Source organism: Pseudopipra pipra, chromosome 15 (assembly GCF_036250125.1).
Source record: "Pseudopipra pipra isolate bDixPip1 chromosome 15, bDixPip1.hap1, whole genome shotgun sequence".
NCBI lineage: Eukaryota > Metazoa > Chordata > Aves > Passeriformes > Pipridae > Pseudopipra > Pseudopipra pipra.
The window spans coordinates 18,504,775-18,528,938 of record NC_087563.1 but is presented as its reverse complement, the minus strand read 5'-3'; the positions used below and the strand labels follow the sequence as shown (position 1 = coordinate 18,528,938).

Sequence of the window (24,164 nt, the reverse complement as noted above, 5' to 3'; positions counted from 1 at the left end):
ACTTTATCAGTTACTGTTTGTAGATAACTCTGAAGTTGTAAAGCAGAAGCTGGTAGGGAACAGCAAGGAACTGTCATTTTTGACACTTCAGGAAATAGGAAATAAATCCTGGAAATGCTATTCTCTGCTTATCATGCCATGGACAATTTGTGGGGATTTGTTTCTTGAATGCTCCTTGAGCAAGTAAAATAAATGTATTCATTGAGGATGCAGTAAATGACAACAGTTCTGAGTAATTATCTTGAAATCTTTCTCAAATGCCACAGCTTTCAAAAAGATATCATACAGCATTTCCTCCAGACAAAGAGCCTCAGTAATTATTTCCCCAGGTTTGTTAAATGGTTCAGCAGCCTGACTCTGGCAGAATAAAGGAAATGCAATAGAAATATCATCATATATTTGTGCTGCAGGTTTGGCCATGGCTCTGCATTTCTAGAAGAGTTAATGCCCATTAAACTCATCCATCCTGATGTGTACACAAACAGCTGTGGCTCTTGTTTAATTCTGAATAATTTTTTCTATTTATCTATTTATTTAATGTATTTAATTTATCTATTAGCTTGTTTATCTGTATAAAAAAAATCTATTTGCCATAGTAGTGTGAAAATACTGCCAAGAAGCAGGCAGAGAGAAGGTTCTGCTGGGGTTCCATGGATCCTCAAAGTGCTTGGCTGTTCCAGACCAGTGGGTGTGACAGCCATGCTCTGCTTTAAAGGTATAGTCAGCAACTGGCTTTTTACAGAAGGTGTGGCAGCTGAAACTGTGCAATATTCTGGCTCTGCCCCAAAGGCTTTTCTTTCCTGTGCCCAGAGCAAAGAGCCCCGTGTGCAGTGTGCACACTGGATTGCACAGTGTGCCCATCTGATGCCCTGCCCTGACTGATCCTGACACACAACCCTGGTCCCACCCACATCCCCCTGACCCCCCGAGCTGGGTCAGAGCCGTGGAGCACGGGGGGGGCTCTGAGAGCACAGCTCAGAACTCGGATTAGCAAAGGAAAAGCATTTTCTCTGCCTTTTCAAAATCAGCCTGGATAGTCTACAGTAAGGATGACTTCACAACTCCCCAACTTAAAATGGTGAAAACTTCAGAGTTTTTATAGAAACCCACTAATTTGGAGGTATTTCTATGACAGGAGGCTTCAGGATAGGCTGTCAGGTTTCAAAATCTGCCATTCTTCCCATGTGTTCCAGACTTTCCCCATCTCCAGAGCCAAATCTCCTTCAGAGCTCTCTCTTCCCTTTCCCTCAAGGAAGCTAATAATAGAATCCAATGTCTCCAGGATATTTTGGAAGGATGGGGTAGGGTCTTCCCTTTTTTCTGTTTTTCCCAGACTAACTCTGCCTTCTTCAAGAGGTGTTTGGACAGTGCTCTCAGGCACATGGTGGGATTCTTGGGGCTGCCTTGTGCAGGGCCAGGAGTTGGAATTGATGACCCTTGTGGGCCCTTCCAATTCAGGATATTCTACAATTCTTACTTAGAAAATAAATGTGAGGGAAATGCTTTTGTTCAGCTTATCACACCCTAAAATATCTGTTACTTTTAAATACAATATTTTTTATATAGCTCTCTCTAATTTTAGAGAGCAGAAGCTTGTTTGGTTATTACAACATTAACTGGCTCCTGTTGTTAACAGTTCAATTCCTCAAGGCTCTGAGCAGACATTACAAGGTCAGGTGAGGAGACCAACAATCCCCAAGGGATTTGCTTCCACCCACCATCTTTGCACTGACAACTCCAGTGTAATTTATAAAAAAAGAGAAGAAATGAAGCCCTTCTGTGTGCCCATGTCAACTCTGGGACAGCACAGCCAGGCCTTTGGTGGGGCTTTAAGGAGCCACTGAGTTCATCACCTCCCTTTTCATCTCACTGCTCTGGCCAAGAACCCAGAGAGAAGAGACAGGAAAGAATCATCTGAGCTTGGCTGCAAGGGAATGGGGAATTCCAGGAGCTGACTTGTTGATAGTCACACACAAGGACTTGAGTCCCTTTGGCAGCTCTAAAGCATCTTTACTTGGCAGGAGTGGGGATGACAGAGGTTACAGATATCAAACTTCTCAACTCCTCCTTCCTTCCCCCGAGACAGGACAGACACTTTATAAACAAGGGGGACTTTGCAGAGTGTCCTGAGCTTCCCCTTCAGCCCAGGTGTGACTTCTGAGCCTCCCAGGGGAAAAAGGATCTCTTACCTCTGACCAGCTAAGAAAGCCCTCTCCAGTCCCTCTTCATTCCACATTCTGATAGAGTCAATAAGGCAGGGAATAATTTGGGATTCTGAACCCAGTTTCCCTGCCCTTGCTAATTGTGGATCCAGTTTCCCCTTCCAACAGGATCTTTTCTTCCCAAGTGAATGTTCCAAGGAGGTAAGACATGACCTCTGCTACTGGCTTCTCTCTGTCCCAGTACTGAACTGGGAAAGTTCCAGGGGGATGGGACTGTGGAATTCTTGGATTATTCTGTGTCTAGAAAAGGGCTTCTTTTCTTTTGTGAGTGCTGTTTCCTCCAGTTGGATCCAGAGGGTTGAATATGGAGCTTTACTTTGCATTTTGCAAAATGTTCCAGGCTTCCTTTCACTGAGACTCAGTCAGTGCAGCTGCTTAATTAACTGTTTCCAAAATCCAAGAAACTATAAATCTTTATCCCAGCAGGAACTGCATTAATATTCTCAGTGATGAAAGGCAAACAAGATAGTGTGTCACAGCAGGATGTCTCTTTCTATAGGGACAGATATTCCATCTTGTTATTAATGGTAATGTTTTGTGGAACTAGTATAAACAGATTTGTTTAGGAAAGGGAAATGATGCTTTTGTTATTTTTTGGAAGTAAATGTTACATATTACTTAAAATAGAAGATTTTTACAGGTCAAAGTAGGTGATGGCATCCCTCATCCAAGCAAGTTATCATCTCACAACATGAAGATTTGACTTGGTTCACAAAGATAGTTCTTTAATGTCAAAATTTAAAATAGGCTGCAGTAGCATATATATTGTTTGGGGTTTTTTAAATTAAAATGTGACTAACACTTCCTCCCAGGCATGTAAGGGTTTGAACTGGTGGCATAAAATACAAGGTCTTGAGGAAGACCTTAGTCATTACTTCAAAGCCCAAATGAGGTTCCTCAATAAATTGATATTGTGAATCTTTTTAACAGTGTCTGAAACCTGTAGTTGTTTGTAGGTAAAGCAGCAAATTCTTTTCTATTATTATTATTATTAAATTCATAGGACCCTGTGCTCAATCAGTTCCCAGTCTTAATCAATCTGGAACAATTCTACTGTTTAAAAAAATGAAATAATATAAAAATCCCCTCACAAGCTTCTTGGTTTTGGGCAACCCTGGAAATGATGGAAATTCCCCTTTGCCCCTTTAGTGCCCAAAGATTGACCAGCTTGAAGTGCATTTTGCTCTCAGAGTAGCCCAGGAAGGTGAAGAACAAGGCTCTCAGCTCATGGAGACAAAGCTGAGGCTCCTGCAGTGATGAGTTCTGCACCTCTCCTCGTGGTGGCCCCAAAGCAGAGCCTGTGCCAGGTCACTCCAGCCCTGGTTGAGCCACCAGGGATCTCAAGCTCTGAAAGTTATGGCAGGAGGGTTTCCTAAGCTCTTTAGGAAAATGCAGAGTATATCTACCTCTTTAACCTGTCCTCTGTGTGACCCCTCATTTCTGCTGTGCTTGGGGTTATCTCCAAGGTGTCTTTGCTCACCTGGTCATTAAATAATGTCCAGCTGATTAACACTTAGAACTGATTTGGGAAAAGCCTTCCGTAGATTTCTCCATAAAGTATTAGATGGGAAGTGCTTTATTTTGGTTTGGTCTGGCTTTCTCTTTTTTTTATTATTATTTTTAGTGGGGGGGTGTTCATAAATCCCAATTTGATGACCAGAGTTCACTCCTATGGGTTCCAGGACATATCCAGCTTTCAGCTTACTTGTATTAACTCTGCCCTTTTGAATCCAACTGAAATTCAATAAATGGATTTAGAAGTAAAAATCCCTACCTTAAAACCAGCTTAAGGCTGAGGAATGAAGATCCCAGTTCTGCTGGTTACCCCTGACACCCTCACTTGCCTTTAGCATTTCAGCTATTTCAGATGAAAATCTTACCAGGTGAGAGGCAGAGAGGGTTTCCTCACTGTTTGGAGATTAGAAGCTTAATTTTCAAATAGCAGATACACAAGTTGTAACTCATAGACTGGTTAAGAAATCACTCCCTGTAGAGGGGCTCCAAATGCCCTGGAGCAATGCTGATAACAAAACCCATTTCCTGTGGCAGTGATTTCCACTGACCACATCTCACCTTGGTTCTTTCCACAGGCTGTAGGAGCTAAGCAGCTTTTCAATAAATTCAAATTAACTATAGGCAAACAAAAATATAATTTAGTGTTTTCTTCATTCATGTGTCACAGATGCTCTTACACAACAGGCCACATTAATGATTTTTCCAGTATTATGTTAGAGAAGTAATAAAAAATAATAATAGGAATTTGTTGGGGCCAAGGCATTGGGCTGAGAGTAGCAGGAAACAACCACAGTTGGTTTTTTGTTTCCCTGTTGCAGAAAGAAGTTGCTTTTCTGGCAAAAAAATGAGTTTATGCACAAAGCTATAGGACTGAGAAGCACCATGAGAAGAGGGAAGAATGATAATAGAGGCTCATGCATTTTAGCTTGTAAGTGCCATTACCTAACATTTAAGATACTGTGGGTTTTTCCAGTGCATGTTCAATGCTGAAAAGAGAATAAACATTGCTGTAGTATTCCTAGGTAAATTTTCTGCTTCAGAACTGATCTAAGAAATACTCATTAGTTGTTAATATTCAGCTGAATAAGCAAATGTCCCTGAGCAGTGTATTGCACATACACAGAAATAACTGGCTGTATTTGAAGGAGCTTTTGGTGTAACATGTATTTCACAAGAATTGCAATTGAGAAATTCTACTTTAGAACTTAAAAAGGAAAAGCTCTGAGACCTCAATATTTACAAAGCAGTGAAGGGGTTTTCAGGTTCCAGGATATTCAGAACTAGACTTTCAGAACTTTAAATTAGAGGGTATGTAGGTGATCAGCACCTTTTGTTGGTGAAAAAGAGGACAAGATTTCTGAGCACTACCAGGGAACCTGAATAAGAGTTTCCTGGAATGAGTGGATGATTAAGAGTATTTTGTGCAGGTTTCAGTGTCCCTGTCTGTGTGCTGCTCATGAGGGAAAAGAAAGGATTCTCCAGAAAAAGAAAGGATTCTCCAGAAATTCTTATCCTGTTGCAATCTGCCTGGCTGAGGCCAGGAAGACAAGATATGAGAGATGTTTTCAGTGGATACAAAACCCAGGTGATTAAAACTCATTTAAGAAAAAACACATAAAGGAATTTGCAGGACAGGAAAGCAAAACATGACTGTAGTTGGACAGTAGAAAAACATGATTAGGGGACCTTCTACCCCAAATCCAAACTGCTGTGGCCCCAGGGTGCAAAGGCCAGCCTTGTATGAGAGTTCTGCTCCCTCAGACTCGCTCGGGGGTTGTGAGGGGTTTGTTTTCTGCTCTTTGGCACTGTCAGACTGTGCCTGTTCTCTGCCATTTGCATAAACTCTCCATTGACTATTCTGTTCAGCTTCAGAGAAATTGCTCTCAATTCCTGTCAATTTTTACAGAATATCACATTATGATGTTTCTTAAGCTCTTTGGATAAAACTGTGGTAGGAATACAATTATCTATAAAATGTAGGTTGGGCCTCTAAACTACATAATGTCCTGCTAAATCCCTTAAAACCAAGGCATTCCCTGAAGGCTCCCTGGAATGATGTCTGACTTGAGGCTGTGTGAACAGTAACAGGATGTGGCCTAGCAGTTTTAGGGGAATAAACTTCTCCAGGCTTGTTCCACATGGGAGTTTTGTGCTCTTATACTTGGCTGTAATTGATTTTTTTTTGAAGACTTTGAGGGAAAAAAATGAAGAAGCAAAGGAAATCAAAACACCACCAAAATACCTGTTATAAAAATAACTTATCTCCATGTAGTTGATATGGGGATGAAGTTCTCTGCTCTGCATTTAAGCAGTAGCAGTGTTCTCTAATGCCTGCTTCAGTCAGATTGAAATACTCCCATTTATTTCATTGGACCCAGTAGGTACATTCAGTTCTGGTGCACTTCCCCTGAAAGGAACCCTTGGGATTTATTTGGACAAAATAATTTGACCTTAAGGTGACTTGTAGAGAACAGCATTTTATCTTCACTATCTGCCCTAAAAAGGGAGGTTGAGTTTTAAATGACACTTTCAGATCAGTCCCTTTTCTCACCCTCTTATTCTCCAGCTGATAAATTGATTGATAGTCACTGGTTTTAATCTACATGACACTTAATGAGGCTTCATTAAAGAAATTACATGTTATTTAAATATAGAAAGTGTCTTTCTGTATTTCTTTAGGGCAGATTTAGTGTTTATCTGAAGGGTTGGTTCAGGGATGGATGGTTTCTCCTTCTGAGTTCCTTTGTTGCCTCCACTTGTGTCAGTGTTTTTGCTGAGGTGTTATTTGTTTGATTTTAGGCACTTATGAAAACAGGAAAACAAGTAAGTGACTGAGAAGTCTTGACAGACAGTCAGATGTGTCCTAATGATTTTCTGAACTTTCCTTGGCAATAGAACTCCTGTAGATCTCAGAGCTTCAACAGTAAATGTGGGGGCCTAAAAGCAAAAATTAGAGCTCTTCTTTGCCCTTTTTAACAACTGGTGATTAGCAGGAAAATTTACTGGGGTGATCTGAGAGTCCATGTTTTCAAGCCATGAAGATTTTCCTCACATTTGACAAGTCTCCAGAGAGGTCACGACTGTAAGAGCAGACAAGAACCTGGGCTGCTGGACTCCTGCCAGAACTGTGCTTTACCTGAACCAGTCATTTGTTCTCTCTTCAGCCTCCTCCAAAATGAGTTTAGCTTTTGTTAACACTGCAGAGAATGTCAGAGGGATTTTGTAAGGTCTATGTGAGCTCTTTGTGCAAAGACACTCCCAGCACAGGACAAAGGAATTCTGTCTGAATGCTGGAAACTGCCTTCTGTCCAGAGTGCAGCACAATGTGATTCTTTGATTGATCTATATTGATGCAGGTTTTTTGGTGGAACAGAGATAGTTGAGTGGAAATGCCTTTAGAAAGATGGAAGCTATATTTGCTGCCACCAGTTACACTGAGGGGAAAACCAGTAACAAAAGCAAACCCAGAAGTCAGGGGAATTTAATTTTATTCTGATTGGTTTGTGACACCCATTTTTGTTTTGGAGTTGGATTTTATGTTTTATTTTAGGAGTTCTTTTGGGTTTTTTTTTGTTGGGTGTTTGGTGTTTTCTATTTTGTTTTTTTTCATAAAAACAAATGTGAAGTAGCACTCTGCTTCCTTCAACTGCTGTTTTAAAAGTATTGGATGGAAATTCATCTGCCCTCTGCTCCTTCAGGCACAAATTCTGTTTTGTCAAACCAGACATTTGCAGAATATCTTGGAGAATTGTTTCTTAGGCCAAGTTCCTCTCTGTGCTCTGGTGTGTTTGCAGAATGGAAAGATGATGTTTCACTCTGACAGCATTGGCAGGTCTGTTAGAGGGATGATGGATTCTCCCCAGCCATCAGTGGGAATTGATGTAAATCACCTCCTTGAAGGAGGCAGGGCAGTAATTTCAACAGAAGTGCAAAGTTAAATGAAACCCAACCATTACCCTTTATTTATGCAATGATTTAAATTGGTTTATTGGCAAAAGGCTGCTTTTGTAGTTCTCACAGTTGCTGTTATAACAAAACCATATGCTTGCTTTGGTGCATATCAAAGCTCATTAAAATGAAAAGAAAAATTAAGCAGGAATCTGTAATATCCCTTTAGAGACTTCCCAAATTGCAGGAAGATTCAGAGCTGAGCTTTAGCCAGGATAACTCGATAGGATATTTTCAGAGTTTTTAAGCTCATAAATGACACTGATAGCTGGGTTCAACCTGAAGTGGATCCCAAAGTAAAGTCTCTTTAATCAAGCCCTGGTCTGAAAGGTCAGATCCTTGCCTTCCATTCCTACTTTCCTTCCTCTGTGATGGGGCTGTTGCTTTTGAGGTTAAGTTTTATTCTGACAGATCCCTGGTAGTTCTGTAGAGCTCCAGTGCAGCTTGTTAATACACTGAATTCCATGGCTGTGGTATTTACAGCAGTGCCCCGGTTTGGGTCTGATCTGGAGCCCTGAATGATTCATAAATATGGTCTATTTTCATGTATGTGCTGGTGTCAGGGAAGCCCAAGGATATATAGACCACAATTCTAAGATTCTGCACTGAGCTAAATTTGGAGATTGTGCTTAAAGTTCTCTGAGTTTACACCAAAACAGGTTTTATTGCAAGAATATTGTCATTCTTTATGTGTATGTAAGATATGAAGCTACAAGAGTTTAGACTTCTGAGATGGGATTAACATTTTAATAATTTGGTCCTTGATTTCCATTTTCTTTTTAGAGGCTGTAGTTCAGTGTGTTTGTCCTAAATTGCTTCCTGTGTTATTTTTAATCTGCCACTGATAGTGGATTTTTTAATTTAAAAATCTGCCAACTTTCAGCTAGAATCAAGAATAGATATCCCTTTAAGGTTTGGGCAATGTGCAGAGCAGGTCATTACATTTAACACTTTTTAAGTTCTCTTTGGTTATGCTTTGGGGGGTTATACTTTGTGTGTATTAACAAGCAATTTAAAGGTTCATAATTCCTAAGTAAACCTGGGAATTCATAAAACTGATTTGTTCAGGTTTGTCTGCTGAGGATAATCCAAAGGAACCCTCTGCTCCCAGCTCCTCTTCCCCACCCCAGTGACCATCAGTGGGGGTTTCTTGTGGTGCTGCTGCTTTGAGCTGTGGGTGTTTAATTTGAGCGGCAGTGCCAAGGGAGCTGGGGGTGTTCAGAGGGCTGGGGGAGCTCTGGTTGTTCCCATCCCCTGATGTGTTGGTGCTGTTGGTTTTCCCTGTCCTGGCTGGTGCTTGGCAGGGAGCAGAGAGAGCTCCCCTGTGTCCTCTCCAAGAGCCTCGAGCTGTCCCAGAGCTCACCCTGCAGAGCAGCTCCTCTGCCCATGGCTCTCCTGGAAGGAGAGAGGAGCTTTGGGGCAGAGCTCATAACCTGGGTGAGCATCACCTGGGGAAATATTTTCATCCTCCCAAAATGGGGCAGGAAATATTGAGAAATTTAGAAATAAAGATGGGAACACACAGAGGCTCAGTTGAAACGTTCTCAGTTATTTCTGCTGTGTGGTCAGAGTAGATTGGGAGTTACATTGCAAAGTGTTGTCTGAAACAGAAAATGAGCATTTAAATTAGATCTGTAATGTAATGGGCCATCTGTAGTTTTGACTCAGTAGCTGCACTGTGCTCAGAAATCCATCACAACTGATTTTACCTCACTGCCTGTTTCTATCGGAAAATTTCTCAGAAGTTTTAAAATTCAGGAAATACCCAAGCTACCTCCAGTAGCTGGAATCCTTCCATATGCTGGTAACTTTATAACAATAAATATATAAATAACTATTTACTTGATCACCTGTGACTGTCTTGCACTTGTTTTAAAATCTGCTGTTTAAATATCATCATCTTGCTTCACAGACCTCAAAATCCTGGTTTTCAGGGACAGATAAATTGTTCTGTTCAGGTTAAGGTGTAGGAGGTTTACAAGTGCAATAGAAAATCTACAGTTATTTGAAACTATAAAATTATATATTTTATATCATGGAGCTTCTGGCTGCAAAGGGAGAGCTCTGCCCAGGGAAAGTCCATGAGGACCCAGTGAGAGCCTCATTCCTCCTCTCTGTAATTTTTAATGTGATGTCTGATTTGGCAGACAGTTTAATGAGGATTCTGATAATTAATTCAAACTTAACTGTTGAAAATGAACAATTGGTAATTAAGTGAATGTGATGTGATGACTAATTAGTTGGTGTAACACATAGCCAAAATGCAGTTAATTTTTTTAAACAAATATTTGCATTATTTGAGTAAATGTTCTGTAATGCAAACCACACTACTTTGTTCTATTTTGTTTTAATTGCAATCTCAGTTTATTCAAAAATGACTTGCAGTGTTCCTAAGAAGGCAATCTTCAAGGTCAGACTTAATCAAAAGGTAAATTAAGTCTATCACTGTGTTTGGCTACAGAGATAAAAAGAGTCAACTTTTTTCCTCTCAGTTACTATATAGTTATTCCCAAAATTATAGTTTATTCACCATCCACAGCATGGAGTTGCAAGTCATTAAGAGAATTCAGTCTTGCCTTGAAGTGAACCACCATGGATTTATTTAAAAGTTTAATCATGTTCCACCTCTTATTCCAGTTTCCATAATTGTATCTGATACAGGCCAAAGCTGCATTAATGAAGGAATGATTAACACTGCTCTTGTCAGCAGCAGGGTTGGATGGTCTCTGTGCACAGAGAGGGGGTTGTTGGGACCCTTGTGCTCAGTGTGAGCAGCACTTGGTTAGAAATGCCCCCTGAGCAGGGGGTGACTGTGCTGGGCAGCGGGCACAGGGGTGAGAGGAGCTGCTGCCAGGGCAGAGCTGAGCCTGCAGGGACCCAGAGCCCTCCCCTCCTTCAGCTCCCAGGAGTTCTGAATATGCTGCTCTGCTGAGCAAGGCCCACAATGGCAGTGAGGTTGATTTAATTTATTTTTTTCCATGAATTTCTCATTCATTTTCCTCCACTGAAACAACTATGAGGTTCTAGGGAGGAAAATCAAACTGCCAGTGGTAGGTTAAATTTTGCCTTCAGTGAAATCAAATTCCCTTTGTTTCAGTGTAAAAACATTTAGGGATATGCTAAGCTCTCTTGTAATAACCACTCAGTGTTTTGCTAAAAGAAAAGAACTGGAAACTGTTTTCCCAGGGACTCCAAACACAGACTGAATGAAATCTCAGCTTTCTGTATGAAAGCCCTTCAGAGAATTCGTCATCTTTTTTTTTTCCTCTGTCTTTCCCAAATATTTCTAGAACTCAGATTAACCAGCCAAGCATGGCACAAATTTCCCGTGTGTGTTAGTGCCCATCAGAATGGCCCAGGACATCAGGAATGCTCCTTTCTGGCAACTGGAGAACCTGGGGCACATCCAAAAGGGAAACCCCAGGTCATAGTGGGGTTGGGTTCCTCCCAGCAGAGAGGAACCTTTCCAGGGGAATACAGGATAGGATCAGGGATCCAGACAGGAGGGACCCCGGGTGACAGTGGGGACACAGCTCCCAGCAGTGTCTTCATCCCAGTGCTCAGGGAAAAACTGGGTCTGCTGACAGAGCAGTTGTGGTTAACAGTGGAAGTGGAGAGGTTTTCAGCTGTGTCTCTAGAAGGAAAAGAAATAATTCAGAAGTGAAAGGGATAAATGCTGGAGAAAAATGCTTTAATTAACAGACTTGGTTGTTATGTTGTTTCATGGGGTGTGAACTATCCATTTCATTGTTCTCTATTTTTATTGCTGTTATTGCTCAGGAATGCACCACATTGTGCTCTCTGTCTTGTTACTTGATTAGACTAGAAAAAAAAAGGTTTAGTGGAGCTAATTGTTCTAATTAAAAGGATGATTCTATTAAAAACTGGCCCTCCTTATGAAAAGATAGCAACTTTTTCAGAAAGCTAATTCTAACTCGTATGCAGAATAGATCCCTCAAATGCAGCTCATTGTACAGGCACAGATGGCAAAGATCTTGGAGAAGGGAGAGTTGTGTGTGTGGCTTGTGTTAAAGGTGAACCAGTTGTATGAATATTTGCAGGCTGTTGTCCAAAAAGCTGCTCTGGACTTTGCTGGGAGTTCTCTTCCATGAAGAAACTGGCAGCTGCTTTTTGCCACCAAAAGCTCTGTATTTTAAAACTCCAAAATACATATTGCCCCTTTGCTTGTTCAAGCCAGGCTGAAAGAAACTTCTGATTTGAGTGTAGATCAGCTTTTCATTTGTGTGTTCCCTGGAGTATTCCAGAGCACTCTGGAGACTGTGCCTCTGGCTCTGACTCAGCAGGTCTGGCTGGTGTCTTTTCTCCTCAGGGTGTCCCTGATCCCTCAGAGCTTTTGGAATCTGGGGCTGAATCCCAGCTCTGCCAGTGCTTCTGGGCACTGTCCCTTTCAAAAGGGAGAAGGGCTCCAATAAATTCCACTTTCTCCAGGCATTTCTGGTTTAACTAACAGGTCTTGAACACTGTTTAAGGAAGAATCCCATTTCTTACACATATTTCTATAGATGAAGTAAATCAGCCTCTGAGAATGTCAATTAATCAAAAATTGGCTTTTAAAAAAGGGGCAAAGAATCAATGCTAATGGTTAAAAAGCTGTGTAATAGTAAAATCCTTTTTGCCTTTTTCTTCTTGCTCTACCGAAGGGAAAAATAGTAAATGAAGTTTAAATGCTCGTCAGCTATGACATGCACATCGAGCCTGTGCTGTGAAATGCAGTTGGTTTCCAGCCATCTAGAGGGGAGGGGAAAAAAGGGTTTAGCTGTCTCAGTCAATTCCTGTCTTTTTTCATTTGTGGAATTTTGTCATCTCCCTCTGGTGGCAAATGTCTGAAATATCCATCACACGAGTGCTGCGGGCAGGGGGGGAGGAGGAGGAGGAGGAGGAGGAGGAGGGAACCTTTCAGGCTGCTCAAGGTGCGGCTCAAACCGCGGATTCCAGAGCCAGCCCTGCACGGGGAAACAGCCCCGCTCGCTGGAGCTCGGTTTGAGGGGAGAGAGGGGAATGTAGGCTGGCCTGGGAGCTGGGATTTGCGGTGTCCTGCTTGAAACAACGCCAGGAAAAGGGGGCAAGATCAGAGTCTCTTGCAACAAGGGCTGAAGGGAGGGCATCCCAAACTGTCCCGTGGCACAAACCAGCAGCATGCAAGTCCAACAGTCCCTGTCAAAATCAGATATTAAATATGAATTCTCAGAGAGGAAAATAAAGGACACCAAAGGGTAATTTTTAGCATTCTACCTTTTTTTTTATTGGTAAAGGTACATCATGGTGCAGTCTGATTTGTGCAGCCTGTTAGACCAAGGAATGCATTGGTGGACCAGGGCCTGTTTTGTGCTTTTCAAGACAGTGATGAGAAACAGAAACCAGTGTTTCCTACCCAGTGGGGTTTGTGCCTGAGCAGTATTGACATTGTCTTTTAATAAAGGTCTTTTTTTGAAACCTCCGATCCTTTGCAATCAGAAATAACTGCACAGCTTTGCCTTCCCTGTCTGTTCACTCACTGCCCCTTTTCAGGTGTGCTGATAACAGTATTTCCACCACTCATCCATTACAACTGTCCAGCAAACTGGGAAGGGAACCTTAAAAACTTCCAGCTGAATTAAGGAGTAAGTGATAGATCTACACACTGACTGTCCTGGATAATTTAACAACTTCGGTATTCTGGCTCCCAAAATCATAACTTAAAACACTTGAGTAATCCTCTCAACATGGCTGTATCTTTTTTTTTTTCCCCTGGTCCTATGAATATGTAGCTGAATGTATCCACATTAATGCTTCCTTTAGTCATCAGTCCTTTGTGTCTTTACAGTTAATCTCTGTGTGTGTAGAATGTAAGTAGGTGTTCTATATAAATAAACTCCCAAATGGGAACCAGATGCTGAACTTTCTAGCTGACTAAACAGAACCACTGAAAGGTGATATAATATGCTTGACATCTGTGAGTCAGCAGCAAGATGTGCTCCCAATACTCCTGCAAACAGTGACAGTTTCTGGACATAAAGAACTCAGTGTGCTCTCATTAGCGCTGCTGGAAATTGCTCCCAAGGGTTGTGGCTCTCACTCAGTTCAGATCACTTATGTAATTTCAGATATGAACTCTTCCAGGGGAACTGCAATGTTCACTCAGTTTTGCACTGCTTGGTGAACTTTCCATTTCAAGGTTTCCCAGGGTTGGGGATGGAGCCAATGCATTAAGTTCAGCAATCCCAAGGAACTCCTGAAATGTTCATATTTCCTAATGCTCCTCCCAAGATGCCCCTGCCCTGCCTAATGATCTGAGCCAAAACCAGAGACAGTCTGTGGGGTCAGTCCTTGCTTCACCCTGACCCTCACCTCCATTAATCTTCTGTTTATCCTGTTGAAGAGGGAGGTGCTGCCTGGGCAATGAGGTGGCTTCAGTCGAGTTGGGCGATGATTCCTGACTCTCTGTGGGATTTCAGTGTGCTTCCTGATGGGAATGTGCCTCAGTGACCAGAGGGGCTGGAGGTGCAGGGAGTGCCTGTGAGTGCTGGTGCTGTGCTTACCTTCCTGAGCTTCTCCCAGCCCTCCTCACCTGGGCTCTTTGTTTTCTCTGCACGTGGGTTTGACAGGGAGTTCATCCATCCTGAGCTCAGTCCTGCATTGGAGGGGAACTTGCAGCACAGTCCTGTTCTGTGCTCACTGTCCCCAGCTCTGAGCTGTGCAGGCAGGGCTGTGCTGGCCCTGCTCCTGCTCACAGGGGTGAGGGTGCTGAACACACAGAGCTCTTTTCCTGCCAGCCAACTGCTGAGATTGAACTGTTGTGCACAGATATGGTGCAGCCAAAGAACACGGGCACGACCAATCTGCAGGGAGCTGCTTTTGGGATGGGCTCAGTTTCTGCTTAGGAGTTTTTGCCTTCCATGTAAGTTCAAACAGCTTAATCCAGCAGCTACTCGTTATAACACCTTCACAGCAAACATCCAGAGGTTATTTTTCTGTTTTTCTAACCAAAGCCATTGGTCTGTGTAATTCATATCGTGGCTTTGCATTTCCTCCCCTGATTCCAGCCCAGCACACGGGGCTTCACTAATCCCTTCACGGGGATTCAGAAAATGTCCTCTCTTTTTCCTTGTTGCAGGTTCCCAGGACACGTATTTGGCTTCACTTTGGGGCTTGGATTGACCCAAAAGATCAAAGCAAAAGCCATGTAATTCACCACAGTCATTTTGACTTGTAGCCAATGTTTTATAGGTTGAGAATTTCCACGGATGCAGAAGGGATAGAGCTTCCCAAATCTCATTGACATTCCGAGGGGTTTGGACACACTTTAAGCTTCTTTCCCAATCCTGTGCTGAGGTGGCCCAGCTCTGCCTTCCTTTCTGAGTAAATATGGATTTCTTAGTTTATTTTTTTTATGGATGAATTCTCTATATCTAAAACTTGCACCTCCCTGGAAGACATTAATCTCTTGTCTTGCTGACTCTGAGTGGAGGTGACAGCCCAGTTGACAGTGGAGATGACAATGCATGATCACAAATGACTCCTTGTGTCAACAAAAGTTACCAAGTAGGTGATTTTCAGACAACTCCTGCTCCTTCCCAAAATAAAGGTGAAAAGATGGGCATTGAAAACATGACCAGAAAATCTCAGGTTTCTGAAAATGTTAGCAGCCTTTTTTTCATTATGCAGTAGGCACCCAGCTAATTAGTGCCCTGCACCAAAGACAGAAGTTTCTGCCTTCATATGAAACTTTATCTTGAAGAATATGCTGCAACTTTTTGCAAAAGATTATGGAATTGTCAGCACTCTCAACTGAAAAGTAAAAAGAAAAATAGTTTAAAGTTAGCAACTTATAAATATTTAACTGTTGGTGTTATTAGTACCAACTCTTTTTCCGCCATCTTAGGAATAGAAGAGGAATGACTGTTTATGATAATTAGCAATGTTGATTAGTTAATTGGTAGTTACTAACTTCCCAGACTCTTCAGTGTGTCCTTGACATTGTGGATCCTGATGCTGAGCAGCAACCTACAGTAACAGGAGTCAAACCTTGCACTTTAAAAACTCCTTTTAGTCTGTGTAACTCCAGAAAATGTCTGTTTTCAGAGGAAGAGTTTCATTTTGAACAGGGGCAGGCAGGGTTATGGTTTCACTGGTAGCCAAGTATGAACAGAAAGAAACAAAATGCACACGTCAGGAATAGTAAAACAGCTTGAACTTGTCAGAAGCATTTTGTTTTTAATTTTAACTAAAGGAGCTTCAGAAATGCTTTTAAAATCTTAAATATAGATATGGTTAAGGCTGGAAATTGCAGTTGCCCCTTCTGTAACCTTTGGTATTCTCCCCAATATTCTTTTCTGTCAAATGTACTCAATTTTACTAGCTCATTATTTTTGCTGTACTAATACATTTTCCTTATCTTCTAATTAACCACTGCTCCTGGCATGCTTAGGATGGTACCCTCACATCTGCTCTGGCTTCTCAGCCTTATTTCAGTGCAGGGTTTCTGCTGCAGTGACACAGGTGATGCCTTGACCTCAGTCAAGCTCTGCTGCTGCCTTCACAAGTCTACCTGGTTCCAGTTGAGCTGAGGCAGAAATCCAAAAGGACAGCTGCTAGCAAACCTTCCTAATTAAATTTGAGAGGGCCTTGGGCAGGTAAATAGCACCAAAATTTCTGAAATCCCTTCAAACTTTTCAAAACTTGCACTGGAACCATTCCTTAAGATCTCAGTTCTGCACAAAGTGCAAGAGCCCTTTCTGGCTTTTCCTTTTCAGACATCTCAGGTGTCTTCTCCTGCCAACTGCTCACTTCCAGTTCTCCTGGCACCTCTGCCATGTCCAGGTCATCTCTTGAGATATCACTCAACAGCAACAAGGGCAATGTAACAACAGCAAAATATTTTTAGTCAGTGTCAAAATATTTGGCCTTCATTTTTTTTAACCAGTGCTGATAATGTTGTTGTTTAGTTTTGTATCTCTGCCTGATATTTTATACTTTTCTGTAGCCCTCTGGTCTTTTCTAAAGCTGTTTTGTGAACAGATTTGGTTGATTGTTTTTTTAATGTTGTCTGTTGTGCAGGTTTTTGTTCTGTGTGAATCTGTGTGAAATACTGAAGTTGATGCTACCAAAGAACTATTGCTAAACTGGATGACAGGGTGTACAGTGAGAAAGCAGCAGTGACTCATGTCCTGGGTGTCTTCCTACATGACTCATGGGTTGTATGTGAAATCAAGGCTGTTCTTGTTTTTGCAGCTTTCAATTTTTATTGTTTTAGAGGCTCTTTAGCCTGAAAGGCTGCAGACAGAGGCTTGCAGCTTTCCCACAAATAGACTGTTTGGGCAGAAGTGCCTTGAGCCTGGAATGAGTTCCCACTAATGAGGAGGGTCCCAAATGGAGTTTGGGGGCTGTTGTGGTCTGTGGTCACTGCTGAGGCCACGTTGTCACAGCAGATGTCCAGGTGTCCCAGCCTTCCCCATGCAGGGATACTGCAGCTCAGAAGATATGGAAAGTTGTTGGCAAAGCAGTCTGCAGATAGTTTACTACTAGAAAGCTCAAAGTATTAGATAAAGAAAATAATAATGAAAATTATACTCTTGGGCATCTTTCATTGCACAGTGCTGGGGATGCTGCAGCACTTCAGACATACAGGCCTTGCAGAAAGATGAAAATGGACTTTTAGTGTAATTTATATCACCAGTTAACTATAGAAATAAAACCTCAATGTGCTTTTAATATTGTATTGCTCAGTACTCATTAAGTGTTAGGATCATTAACAACACTTTATACACTGTGTTTAGTAATTGCACAAATGCCCTGCTGATATTCTCATCTCCCAGCCCCATCCCTGAGTTAACACCAAAGGATATGTGCAACTTTCCACTCATTTCTAGAAATGGTGCTCATGAGGGGTTATTAATTCTTCCAATTCTGGCTGTGAAGCAAATGTAGCTTGAGGCTCAATGTACTGACAATTCTGCCCCTCTCTAAAGGTAGCCCAGCTCTCAGGGTTACAGTGCCTGGAACCAGTCTGCCAAGTTTAATGAGAGTTTCAAGAGTGAGAACAGAAGTGGAAGCCCTTGGAAGAGGTCATTAATAAGAAATAGGTTTAAAAAGGAAAGTAAAACATCTTGTTATTCTCTGGTCCGATGTTTTTGTGCAGCTGTGCTGAGCACTGTGAGCCTGGTAGAACTGGATGATTTATTTCCACGTCACAGAAAACTTTGTCAGGGGTGGAGGATGTTTAAAGTTTCACTGTGCTGCGTTCCTCAGATCTCCTTTTCTCCCCCTCCACCCCTCTACAGTCTGTGTGGCTTCAACCCTTCTCCTGCATCCCATGGAATATTTCTTGCCCCCAGGAGACCTCAGCTGTGCCAGCCTCCTGCTGCCTGACTGGGGCCTGTGCTGGGCAGGGGACAGAACTCCTGCAGGCAGCTTTCCTGGCTTCTCTCAGGGAGCTCAGGACAATAAAAGAGAGTTGGCCAGCACATCTTAATGTCAGTGTTTGCACAAATGTATTTGTTTGAAGCAAATGGCTTCTCAGGAGTCATTTGAGGAGCCTGAACACACTGTCCTACACTGCAGGCTGCTGATGGAGAAGCTCATTTCCTTCCAATGTCCTGTCCTGGTTTGAGATGTGCAGGGGGTGAGGGACTGCCAGGACTCTTCAGCTTAGAAATTCCAGATGTCCTTATGTTCCTAAAGCAGATCTTTTGGGGTTGTTCACACCTTTAGAAATGGAAGGAGATACATCTTCCTCAGGATTTTTATTCTCTTCCCAGCAGGCTGCAGGCAGGCAGAGGATGCTTTCAGCAGTGACCTTTTATCACACCAGAGATAATGGTATGATGTTTTTTAATTCACTCTTGTGATGCTTTAGGCAAATGTGATGGGTGGAGAGGCAAGAAATCTATTCAGTAATGTCATCCCCTGTAAAAAAGATTATAGGGAAATGCTTTATTCTCATTGCTCACAATGGTGGCTCACTGGTTTTCAGAATCCCAACAATATGTCAAATGCTTTCAGGAGAGCTGTAAGAACAGCTCTTTCCTGGAATAATTTACAGCCATGGCAGGCTGTCATCTGCTGGTGTGCATGTGCATTTTCCATTTTTTATCACCCTGTTTCACAGAGAGGAAAAAAAGAAAAGCATCAGGCCATTCTCTGTTGTCAAATGAAGAGAAAATAAACGGGAGAGGAGGACTGCAACATGAGCAGGGAGTTGTTGTTTATTTGATTTGTTGAGGGGAAAGTTCAGATAATTACCTCGAATGTTGCAAAGCTTTGCCTGTCAGCCTTGATACATAATGAGAATTTGTTGGGAGACATCCAGAGGGAAAATTGCTTTGAATTCTTGCATGGCATTTTACAGTGTGCTGTTTGTGTTGGAGGGGGTGAGCAGTGGCTCAGTGTGTGCCCAGGTGTGGAGCTGGACCCAAACCCTGCACTGCCTGGGCAGGGAGATGGTTCCTGTGCCCGACTCTGCCCCTGTCAGTGCTGAGGGGCACCACCCAATCCTTCAGAATCACTCTGGGAACAAACATCTTCCTTCTACACACCCTGACTGATCCTTCTGCCAGCTTTTCATATTGCAGCTCAGTCTTCCTGTTGCAGATTTTAGGGGAAAAACAGCTCAGCCCTCTCAAATAATCTAACCTTGTCCATTTGTTTCCCTGGGCTGGGTTTTCCTTTCCCTGTCCCAGCCTCAGGGCTCTGTCAAACTTTTGCAGGGGTTTGCTACAAACCAGAGCAAACAGCTGCATTTCTTTCTGAGGATTGGCAGTATATTAACACTGAGTTTTAAAAAGAAGTTGGAGGACTTCAGTTTGACTCTTAATTGAAGCCTTACTGATCGTTTGTCAGGATTCATTTTGCTGAAAACATAAACTGGTTCTTACTGGGTGCATTTCAGGAATCTCTAATCTTTCCTTCTAATTTCTGTATTGATTTGAATTAATTGTCATTCCAGGATTGCAAGCTCCTTCCCATGACCATCTAGTGACTTTTGCCAATGCTCCACCACACTTGTTTTGAATTTTAACAATTCAGGAGATGGGGAGTTTCAAGTAATTGCTGTCTAGAGAGGAAATTGCTTTTCACTGGTTAAAAGTTCTTGAATGTGCTGTTCTTTCTAACCTTTGAAAATCTGGGTTTGCTGGTGGTGTTTTGGTTTTTAAGCTTACATTTGCCATGTAAGTAACTTGACATGTCACAAGTAAGTGACTTGACAAAGTCACATTTTGACCTGAGCAATATTCTGAAGGGTCTGAGAGTCCTGATTAGAGCCAAGAAGTGACCTTACAGATTGCCTGATTTTCTGGGTGACTCTCCACACATGCTTTTTCTGTCCTGCCACAGAATCCAGTGTTTAGTTACCAGGTGAGGGGGGATGGCAAAGTTCTCTTGCCCTGCCTTGCAGGACACCCTTACCACGTGTGCTCTGTGCCTTCAGACCTCCCAGGCAGAGGAGAATTGAGTGTTCTGTGCAGACAGGACTTGCCCCAACAAGGTCCTTGTTTCCCAGAGCCTGCACCATAAAGGATGGAACCCTGGCATGGGATGATCACGTGCACAGCCAACTCTCCTGGAGACAGGGTTTGTTCCACCAGGAGATGAACTGGGAATTTTGGTTCAGGAGTAAATGGGGTGTGGCTGAAGAGTGGATGGAGCCATCCAGCTGCTGCTCTGGTTGTGCCTCCACTGCTGGTGGGAAAATGGGAGAAGCATTTCTGTGACACATTAAATATCCAAAAACTAATAGCAAAATGTTGCAAGTTCCTTTGACCACTAGTGATTAGTTTAAAAAAAAAAAAAAGTCGCTTACTCACAAGAGCACTTTTAGAGAGCCCATAATTAGGGCCTTAATCTTATTTTATTGTTTTATTTCTTTTTCCCTGAGTCAGATTCTGGGGTTTGTTATGGGGACTAAAGAGTCAAGTTCTGTTTGTTCAAGTAAAAGCCCAGGCTAAGGAAACCCCCATATTTCTTTCTCAATTAAGTAGATGAACAAAAGAGGGAGGGCAGGAGAAATGGAGAAAAGTTGGTTCTAACACAGAAGTGTCACACAAGTGTAGGGTGGGAGGTGGCTCGGGGCAGACTGGGGTGGGTGACACTGAATTCCTGCCCAGGCACATTTAGCACTGCTGTCCTAAGGAGTTACACTTCACCAAAATTCACAATTTCAGCACATCACCTTTGAATGTTTCTCGAAATGCTGTTCATCCTGTAGCTCCAGGAGCAGCAGAAATAGAGCTTAGAAGTAGGAGGAATTTTTGTCTCTCTTCCATTTCTGGGGTTTGCACAATCTCTTATTCACAGAATTAAAAGGGCCAAAGGGGTTCTGTTTGTGGGGAAAGAATCCTGAATATCTTGGCTTAATGTTCAAACCCTTTGAATTCAGTGAGGAGCTATTCTTCCCAGCAAGTCAGAGAAATCTCCTGGGTGACTCAGATAATCTAGGTAAATTGCAAAATTAGTGTAATTTAAGAGTTTAATTCCTAAGAGGATCCCAGAGCAGCTGTTGTATGCACAATTAAGGTGGGTACAGGTTATCTGCCTGGTATGTCTGCTGCCATTTACTGAATTTCAGGGATGTTTTCATGCAGCCTTTTAATTAAGTTAATGTAAAACTCTGTTTTTAGGACCAGTGATAAGATGATTTATGTACCAGCATTTCCCAGTGTTTGCTCTTGAGACAGAAGACTGATGGTTTAAAATGACTGAAAGTGTTTCTTCCATTTCCATGTGACAGTTCATTATCAGATTAGCCACAGAAACATCCTCACTCACATACAAAGCAGAGGCATCAGCAAACATGTGAAATGTGCATTTAATCCCATTCATTGATGTACACAATAATCCATAAAGGTGATTTATTATTGCCACTTGCTTTATCTTGCATGATCAAACTATAATCAATAAGAGCTATTATTCTTTCAGGGTAGAGATTTATAGACCTTGGTCATGGAGTAATAGCCAATATGCACATAAAGAGCAGTTTGAAAAGCCTTTACTTTTACATTCCAGTGTCCTTGAGACACAGCCCCTGAGCTGACTTCCATATCACAAACAAACTGGATTATAATCATTTTAAATCAAGGAAATCAGAGGGAAAAATGGGTTTGTTAACCCAACAATTGATTTGTTTTTCCACCTAGATCATTCTGGAAACGTGGCTACTCAGCACTTTTAAAGCTCTGTGAGCAAAACAGGACTTTCAGCCCTTCTCCCCCGGGGATGTTTCATCCCGTGGTGGTTTTGCTCTTGCTCTGTAACGTGTCAGGATCAACAGGGGCTGCAGAGACCCTGCCCAGAGCCAGCTGCTGGCACAGCTCTGCACACTGAGGGCATTTTTGTGGCATGATCTGGACAACACCAACCTGCAATTTGCCATCATGGATAAGTTGTTCCAGTTCCTGTGACTTTATAATTTGCCTCCCCTCAGTTTAATAAATAATAGTGAAAACGTTAAACTTAGTTCAAGGTTGCCTTATTTGACAATCACAGACATAATGAAAAGTTCCATTTTTCTTGGGGCTGTTTCAGCCTGTCTGCAGGCTCAGGTCAATACTGTCACACCCATTTGCCCTGTGTTTAATTGTTAGCTGGTTTTATTACCTTAGAGGAATCTCCTGTCTGGATTCCCAGCTGATCCCTAACTCTTCATATGTACAGTTGACAGCAAACTGCAACAATAACAGCTAAAAAATGATTTTCACCCTCTCAACTTCAGCCACAAAGATATTAGCTGTGGTTTAGCTTTGGATTAAAGGCTTGGGACCTGTGTGAGGGAGGTGGACAAATCTCTGAGTTCTCAGAGGAAAAAATATGCATGAGCCACTTGGGAGAAGAACAATTTCTATGTTCTTAAATATATTCTTAGCCCAGCTTTGTGCATTTTAATAAAACAAGGTAAATTAGGGTTCCTACAATGTGACTGAAGTTTCTGCTTTTCTTACCCAGTGTTTGACAGGAATGATGATGTTTTGACATGTTCTGTTGAAGGTTCATTTTGACTCCCCAGGTGGGAGGTGAGCACACAGTGGGAGAACAGTTCTGGTGTTTTCCTTCCTCTCAGACACGCTGGAGAAGACAGTTGGCAAACTGCTGTTATGTTAATCCTTCCACTGCAGACAGTAAATCAAGTTTAGAGTGGTGTCTGTAGGGCAGCAAATGAATTGTATCCTGTCTCTGGTAAAGGCATTGCATTGGCAGAGTATGTGAGGTCAAGGCCATTAAAAAGTCCTCGTTCTTGTGGACTCTTATTTATACATTATTTACTCGTATTAGGTACTTGGATCTATTTAAAGCTGTTGTTTGGCTCATCATTATAACCCAAAGGTGGAGATTTCCCATTGAAATGTTAAATATTAACCATTTTTAGTTACAAAATTTGAGGTTTTCTGCAGATGAGAGGCTTGTCCTGTAGCTGTGTCTAACCCTCCTCAGTGTTCAAGTCATGAAATTATGCAGCCATGATTCACAGATGATTCTGGTTTATTAGCAAATGAACTGTTATATTAAGTTACTAATTAGGCAAATCATATATTTTGTTTTCTTTTCAGAATGTTATAATTACCCATAATACATCACCTGAATGTTTCATCTTATTTCAACTGACAGCCCTTTTTTCCTTTTGGCATACAGGGACTAATTTAAATTCTACTTTTATTTGTATTTGTAAATATTTCTTCTTATGTTGCTTTTTGTTGCCTCATCAGAATTTGGCTACTAAGTCTTTTATTTTTCCTGCCAGAGCTCAAGAAGCCTTTGGACAATGCTCTGAGGCACATGGTGGGATTTTGGGGCTGTGCTGTGCAGGGCCAGGAACTGGACTGATGATCCTTGTGTGTCCCTTCCAACCCAGGCTATTCTGTGATTTCACTGATTCTGTGTAATTTGAGCTGGTGTGTGTGTGTTCCACTCCAGGGGACACACTGAACTGAGTTTAACACACACAGGGAAAAGAAAGCTTTGAGGTCCTTCCCCCCCTCCCACTTCCACCTCCCCTGAGAACTGCTGGGATTGCTCAGGTTCTCTGGAAACCCATCGTGGCAGTTCTGCCTTCCCTGGTGGATGTGAGGTGAAACACCACTGGAGTGAAGGATGACTTCTAAGATACCATTCCTGAATTTCAGTATCTGAAGAGATAAATTTGCCCCTTCCAGGATTAGGACCCAGGGAACTCCTGGTGTGATTGTAGCTCCTCCTCAGAGTGGCTTAATCTTGAGGCAACAAAGCTGCCAGGCTGGTGATCCCCCAAGAACTGCAGCCTTTGTCTGCAGCCACTGACAGCATGTTAAAGCCTCACTGTTCTGTCACTGCTTCTCATCTGCAGAGAGAAACATCTGATTTTCAAAGGGTTTGCTAAAATTCCACCATAATAACTCAGCCAATCTGGCTCGGGAGCAGGTCGACAGCTATTCAGTTAAACAACAGAGGATAGCTGTAAAGATTTTTATTCTGTGGTAATTTCTAGGTGAAAAAAATATTAAATAATGTACT

At 42.2% G+C, this 24,164-nt stretch overlaps 1 long non-coding RNA gene across 1 annotated transcript in view; it reads left to right on the top strand.

Moving 5' to 3' along the window:
* Positions 1-6,199, top strand: part of LOC135422793 (uncharacterized) — a 93,090-nt gene extending 86,891 nt beyond the window's left edge. Inside the window, exon 12 of the long non-coding RNA XR_010434593.1 lies at positions 4,556-6,199. This is a non-coding gene — a long non-coding RNA (uncharacterized LOC135422793). The remainder of the gene's footprint in view (positions 1-4,555) is intronic.
* The last annotated feature ends 17,965 nt before the right edge of the window (positions 6,200-24,164 follow it).